Source organism: Saccopteryx bilineata, chromosome 6, assembly GCF_036850765.1.
Source record: "Saccopteryx bilineata isolate mSacBil1 chromosome 6, mSacBil1_pri_phased_curated, whole genome shotgun sequence".
Classification (NCBI taxonomy): Eukaryota; Metazoa; Chordata; class Mammalia; order Chiroptera; family Emballonuridae; genus Saccopteryx; species Saccopteryx bilineata.
Window position 1 is genome coordinate 102,383,355 of NC_089495.1, and position 7,554 is coordinate 102,390,908.

A 7,554-nucleotide genomic window follows, 5' to 3' on the forward strand; every position below is an offset into this window, starting at 1 on the left:
GAAACCCAGCCAAGGATGCACAGCACCAGAAGGGGATATGGGCGGCAGAAATCCTCCTTGCAAAGGCAGCTTGTTAGCTTTCGCTTGGTTCCCACTAGCTTGTCTCTAGGTGGAACCATTTACAAGAACTTGGAGTGTATTTTACTGTACTTACCATCAATGAATAGGTTTAAAAGCTATTTTGGATGATAGAAGAAGAAGTTAGGTGGGTAGCAGGTTTTTAGAGCTCTTGAAAATTCCTTTATTTCCATGACTGTGGCACATCGTATCTGTTAACATGGAGACTTATCTAAAACAAGTCAGATCTAATCTGCAAGCATGGATTTCAAGGAAGAAGCCAGTAAAGTTGTACTCCTTTCTGTAGCGTTCTGGGCTCTTGCTATCTACATCGCCCCCCTCCTCCTTCCTTTGAGGAACGCGCTCAGCTCTGACACATTCCCTCTAGTCCCTGTGCTGACCCTCTTTGTGGCTTTCCCATTGTTTTGTTTTTGTTTTTGACCACAGTGCCTTCTTCTTGCTGGAATTGAAAGGGACAACGTTCCTTTGAGCCATCAGTGGGTGCCAAGAAGAACACTTCTGTTTGCCTTATTATTATTCTTGGAGTGATGGTTAAATTCAAGTATTAACTTGGATAGGTTATGGCATCCAGTTTTGTCAAACACTGGTCTAGGCATTGCTGTGAAGGTATTTTTTAAACGTGATGAACATTTAAGTCAGTAGACTGGGATAAAGCAGATTAGTCTCTGTAATGTAGACGGGCCTCACCCAATCTGTTGAAGGCCTTAAAGCAAAGACAGTTTTCCCAAAGAAGGAGTAATATGCCTCAAGACTGCAACATAAAAGTTCTGCCTGAGTTCTCAGCCTTCTGGACCGCCGTGTAGTTTTCAGACTCAAGGCTTCAACTTCAATGTGACTTTCTGGACTGGTGAGCTGTCCTATGAATCTTGGTTTTGCCAGCTTCCATAATTGCATGAGCCATACCTTAAAATAAATAGTATCTATAGCTTTGTCTCTGTCTCTGCTTCTCTCAATCTGTTTCTTTTCATAGACAGACAGACAGAATGAAGTAAGGAAGAAAAGAAGAAAAGAAAAGAAAAGAAAGAAGGAAAGAAAGAAAGAAAGAAAAAGAAAGAAAGAAAGAAAGAAAGAAGAAAGAAAGAAAGAAAGAAAGAAAGAAAGAAAGAAAGAAAGAAAGAAAGAAAGAAAGAAAGGAAGAAAGAAATTTCCTATCTTTTGGCTTTCTCTGGAGACCTCTGATACACTTGGATAATACCAAACTCTTTCATTTCTTTCTCTTCAGAGGACCAGCAGGAAATTAAAGCATTCTGGACTTTCTCCAGTACTGCTTCTTACTAGTTGTGTAATGTTTGTCATATTACAAATATCTATGTGCCTCTGTTACTCAACATTTGAATAGGAATAAAGAGCCTTCCCACATTACTAAGATGGGCCCATATGGCATTATACTCGGTCCCACGTACCTTAAAGGGAAACTCTCACAATGTCCAGAGCCTTTGATGTCCAGAAAATGGAGGAGGAGAACGTCCGCGAATCCTTTGCAGCAGGAACCCACTTAGTGGCACCAACCGTGACTTCCAAGTGGAACAACAGTACGTCTACAAAAGGAGAAGTGATGGCGTCTGCACACAGATCTGAAGGGAACCTGGAGAAGCTTCTGCTGCCCGCTCGTGCCACTGTTGCCAGGAAACCCCGCTGACGTCGGTGTCATATCGTCCAGGAATGCGGGCCAGCGAGCTGCACTGAGGTTCGCTGCCGCCGCCGGAGCCACCCCTGCTGCTGGTCACTGCCCTCCCGGCCCCCTCGCTGACCAGACCCAGGCAGCCTTCCCGGAGCCGAGACTTCCGGAGCGGACGACCCGGGGCTGACCCCAGCCCCTCACGGGGGCGTCCTGTGTCAACCCGCTCATCACTGTGCTCTGTGTAACACAGACTCCTCTGGGCTGTGTGGACACTGCCATCCTTGTGCAACAACAGGGACTCACCCAGCAGGTCTGATGTGGTGGGTGCTGGCCCGGGACGTTCTGAATGGTACCAGTTCCCGTGAACACCCACGGGAGGTCGTGCCTGATCTCTGCTTCTTCAGAGACCCTGACGGGATTGCAAAGGACGGGCAGGCCTCTGCTGAGAGCACTGTGCCCAAGGAGGAATTTCGGGGTAGTGGGACTGCTCAACTCCGGACTCTGCCACTACTGAGCCCGAGGTCGCAGACTGGTCTGAGGGCGTGCCAGTGCCCTCTGTGCCCCTGCGGGTTCCCTCCTGAAGCCCGGAGTGCTCAACCCGCTGCCGCAGCCTGGGCTGCAGTCCTTCTCCGCAGGCCATGGAGTGGGTAGGGACAATCACTAAGGTGTCCTGACCTGTTCTCCTCGATTCTCAGACAGAAGATAGAAATGAGGTTGACAAAATAGGTATAATAAGACTATCTGCTCCGTTGTTATAAATATTAAATGAGGGTCTACCTGCTGCAATAATAAAACTTTTATTAAATTCATCTGGTATCATAGTCTGTGGATTTGAGGTTACAGGCATACGAATATGCCCATGTGCATAGCGCTGTGTGAGGAGGGACAGGGAAAGTGTGCAATGCCTATCGTGGTGTTCCCAAGTCATTTTCTATTTCTCCTGAAGGAATGAGTTGGTAATAGTGGTGGAAATAGCGTAAGCATTTGGAGGTAGATAAACCCACCTTCGAATCCTGGTTCTGCCATCTGATAGCTGTATGACTTAAAGCAAATGATACTTGCTTTTTGAAACTCCAGACTCTTTAAGACTCTGGTTTGATCCTAGCTCAAGAGAAGTGGATATCGTTCGTACTTAGATGGGCCCACGGAGAATTGACTCAGGGAGAGGAGGAACTGGAGGAGGCATGCTCAGCTGTACCACGCTGGCTCACCACCCCTGGGAAGCAAGACTTCCCGGTGTGACACCGTGTCATGCCGCTGGAATCTTCCTGAATATGGCCATTAAATTTGCCCTGAATCACTCAAGAATGATGGCGATTCTTAGAGAACAGGCTCCTTATGAAAAGTCTGATAAAGAGCTATAAAACCTGGTGAGTAGAGCAGCAAGAGCTATTGGGGGTGGAGGGCACATGGAAAAGAAACAGAAAAGAACGACTACCAAAGAAATCTGACGTGACCGGCTGTGAAGAGGCCCGACTGCCCACAGGCGACAGTTCAAAGGGAAGCCCAGCACCTCAGGGACATTACTGGTTGTGGTACTGGTAATGGTATCCATTTTTAACAACAACAACAACAAAAAGATTTTTTTTTTTCTCCTATTCTAGAGCAGTGATTTTTAGCCATCAGTGGAATTGGCCTCCCAGTGCATGCCTAGGGGAGGGAGAGCTGTGGTCATCCAGGGGCATGTGGGTCTGTTAAGCATCCTGTGTTGCACAGGACAGCATCACAGCAAAGCCCTGTGTCCAGCCCAAAATGTCAGCAGTGCTGAGCTAGAAAAACCGGCTCTAGAGGCCCTCCCTGCCTGGAGGGACCAGAAGCTAGCCTAGTGGGAGCTGAGAGAGTGGAGGCAGTAAAACGCGCAGAAACCATGTTGCTTCTTGTAGAACAGGAGACCTAAATATATGTTGGATGTTTCCTCCAAGACAAAGAATTTCATCGAATGTTTCACGTGGTGCTGTGGGTGCAGCCTCACTAAAAATAGATATTGGACTATAGATCTGGAAGTGATTTTGACACGAATTCACCTAATTGCCTCAGCCACAGCAAAATGGTGAGATAAAGCCAAGATGGATTCCGTGACAGTAAAATAGTTTCTGTGACAAAGTGACCTTACCTCTGCCATTCAGGTGGTGTGTTCCATGTGGTCTCAAGTTTTATGTCCATAGGGCAAGCTCAGAGCAGCCAAGAGCTATGGATTCTCCCTGTTTGGGGCCTCCTGCCATTCCTACCAAAGGCAAGCCCTCAGGAAAGAAACGTTTAATAAAGGAAAGTCACCACCACCTCGTTTAATGTGGTGCAATAGGCTGACAACCTGAAAAAAAAAATGAGGACAGGAAGAAGAAAACCATCCTTAGTGATTAATGTTCTAAAATTAGAGTCTGCAGTACTGGTATTGTATTTCCTCAGAATATTAATATGCCCTCACTGGAATACATCACTGAGATTTCACTGGAAAATTAGATAGGGAAAAGGAAGAGTTTCAGGCTTGGAAGGGTATTTTGAATATCTTAAATGATTAAAATAAACACATTAAAAATGAATTTGTTATGTTCAGGGCCAGATTAATGACAAGGCAGTAAGTTTTAGGTCATTTTTATGGTGGCAGATGGGGAAGCCTCAGAGGATTCTTATGTCCCAAAGAGCTGTTCATCAAAATATTTTCCAGATTCTTCGAGCTGCAAGGGAAAACGAAGCATGGTATTTCCAATCTACTGTTTAAGAGGTTGTGGCCGACTCAAGATCACTTAGTAGCAAAGCCAGGACTGAAACCAATTTCTCAATGGCTAGACTTTCACCCTGTGCTGCTTCACCTGCTATTTGTCAGGGTGTCTGAGATTCCCCCACTGACAGGAAGATAAACAGATGATAGGGTTTGGTCAGGCAGGTACAGATATCCACCCAACTTGGCTGCTCCTTTCCTGCGTGGGTTCCTTAATTTTCCTGAGTCTTGGTTTTTATCATCTGGGATAAGAGCGAATGATTACCATGGGCAGCTAATCTGTGCCATGAAAACTTCTGGGTGTCGTAAAGCTCTTTCTTGTAACCCAATTATTACGGTAAGTTTTCAAAACTTAGACTAGTGTTTTTCAGACTGTGATTCATTGAACACCCGTTCTGCAGGAAGTACTCAAATATTTTCTGTGATTAATGTTAAAGAACAAAAAATTAAGTGAGTGAATTTATTTATTTATTTTTTTAATAATTTTATTTTTTTAATGGGGTGACATCAATAAATCAGGATACATATATTCAAAGATAACAAGTCCAGGGTATCTTGTCGTTCAATCATGTTGCATACCCATCACCCAAAGTCAGATTGTCCTCCGTCACCCTCTATCTTGTTCTCTCTGTGCCCCTCCCCCTCCCCTTTTCCCTCTCCCATTCCCCCCTCCCCCCCCCCGTAACCACCACACCCTTATCAATGTCTCTCAGTTTCACTTTTATGTCCCACCTACGTATGGAATAATGCAGTTCCTGGTTTTTTCTGATTTACTTATTTCGCTTCGTATCATGTTATCAAGATCCCACCATTTTGCTGTAAATGTTCCGATGTCATCATTTCTTATGGCTGAGTAGTATTCCATAGTGTATATGTGCCACATCTTCTTTATCCAGTCATCTATTGACGGGCTTTTTGGTTGTTTCCATGTCCTGGCCACTATGAACAATGCTGCAATAAACATGGGGCTGCATGTGTCTTTACGTATCAATGTTTCTGAGTTTTGGGGGTATATACCCAGTAGAGGGATTGCTGGGTCATAAGGTAGTTCTATTTTCAGTTTTTTGAGGAACCACCATACTTTCTTCCATAATGGTTGTACTACTTTACATTCCCACCAACAGTGGATGAGGGTTCCTTTTTCTCCACAGCCTCTCCAACATTTGCTATTACCTGTCTTGCTAATAATAGCTAATCGAACAGGTGTGAGGTGGTATCTCATTGCTGTTTTGATTTGCATTTCTCTAATAGCTAAAGAAGATGAGCATCTTTTCATATATCTGTTGGCCATTTGTATTTCTTCCTGGGAGAAGTGTCTGTTCATATCCTCTTCCCATTTTTTTATGGGATTGTTTGTTTGTTTGTTGTTGAGTTTTATGAGTTCTTTGTATATTTTGGATATTAGGCCCTTATCTGAGCTGTTGTTTGAAAATATCATTTCCCATTTAGTTGGCTTTCTGTTCATTTTGTTATCAGTTTCTCTTGCTGAGCAAAAACTTCTTAGTCTGATGTAGTCCCATTCATTAATTTTTGCCTTCACTTCTCTTGCCATTGGAGTCAAATTCATAAAATGCTCTTTAAACCCAGGTCCATGAGTTGAGTACCTATGTCTTCTTCTATGTACTTAATTGTTTCAGGTCTTATGTTTAGATCTTTGATCCATTTTGAGTTAATTTTCGTACAGGGGGAGAGACTGTAGTCCAGTTTCATTCTTTTGCATATGGCTTTCCAGTTTTCCCAGCACCATTTATTGAAGAGGCTTTCTTTTCTCCATTGTGTGTTGTTGGCCCCTTTATCAAAAATTATTTGACTATATATATGTGGTTTTATTTCTGGACTTTCTATTCTGTTCCATTGGTCTGAGTGTCTATTTTTCTGCCAATACCATGCTGTTTTGATTGTCGTGCCCCTATAATATAGTTTGAAGTCAGGTATTGTAATGCCCCCAGCTTCATTCTTTTTCTTTAGGATTGCTTTGGCTATTCGGGGTTTTTTATAGTTCCATATAAATCTGATGATTTTTTGCTCTATTTCTTTAAAAAACGTCATTGGAAGTTTGATGGGAATTGCATTAAATTTGTATATTGCTTTGGGTAATATAGCCATCTTGATTATATTTATTCTTCCTAGCCAAGAACAAGGTATATTCTTCCATCTCATTATATCTTTTTCAATTTCCCTTAAAAATGGTTTATAGTTTTCATTATATAAGTCCTTTACATTCTTTGTTATGTTTATTCCTAAGTATTTTATTTTTTTTTGTTGCAATCGTGAAGGGGATTATTCTTTTGAGTTCGTTCTGAATTGTTTCATTGTTGGCATATAGAAAGGCTATTGACTTCTGTATGTTAATTTTGTATCCTGCGACCTTACTGTATTGGCTTATCGTTTCTAGTAGTCTTTTTGTGGATTCTTTGGGGTTTTCGATGTATAGGATCATATCATCTGCAAAAAGTGATACCTTTACTTCTTCTTTTCCGATATGGATGCCTTTTATTTCTTTGTCTTGTCTGATTGCTGTGGCGAGAACCTCTAGTACCACATTAAATAAGAGTGGAGAGAGTGGACAACCCTGTCTTGTTCCTGATTTAAGGGGGAAAGCCTTCAGTTTAGTGCCATTTAATATGATGTTAGCTGATGGTTTATCATATATGGCCTTTATCATGTTGAGATATTTTCCTTCTATACCCATTTTGTTGAGAGTCTTAAACATAAAATTATGATGTATTTTATCGAAAGCCTTTTCTGCATCTATTGATAAGATCATGTGGTTTTTGTTCTTTGTTTTGTTGATATGGTGTATTATGTTAACCGTTTTACGTATGTTGAACCATCCTTGAGATTCTGGGATGAATCCCACTTGATCATGATGTATTATTTTTTTAATATGTTGTTGTATTCGATTTGCTAGTATTTTGTTTAGTATTTTAGCATCTGTATTCATTAGAGATATTGGTCTGTAGTTTTCTTTTTTTGTGCCATCCTTGCCTGGTTTTGGTATGAGGGTTATGTTGGCCTCATAAAATGTGTTTGGAGTATTGCTTCTTCTTCAATTTTTTGGAAGACTTTGAGTAGAATAGGAACCAAGTCTTCTTTGAATGTTTGATAAAATTCGCTGGTATAGCCGTCAGGGCCT

General features: G+C 42.2%; 1 pseudogene; it reads left to right on the plus strand.

Annotated features, from left to right (window-relative positions):
* The first annotated feature begins 1,501 nt into the window (after window positions 1-1,501).
* On the plus strand, window positions 1,502-2,373 carry LOC136309349 (small ribosomal subunit protein uS2-like; annotated as a pseudogene).
* Window positions 2,374-7,554: the final 5,181 nt, after the last annotated feature.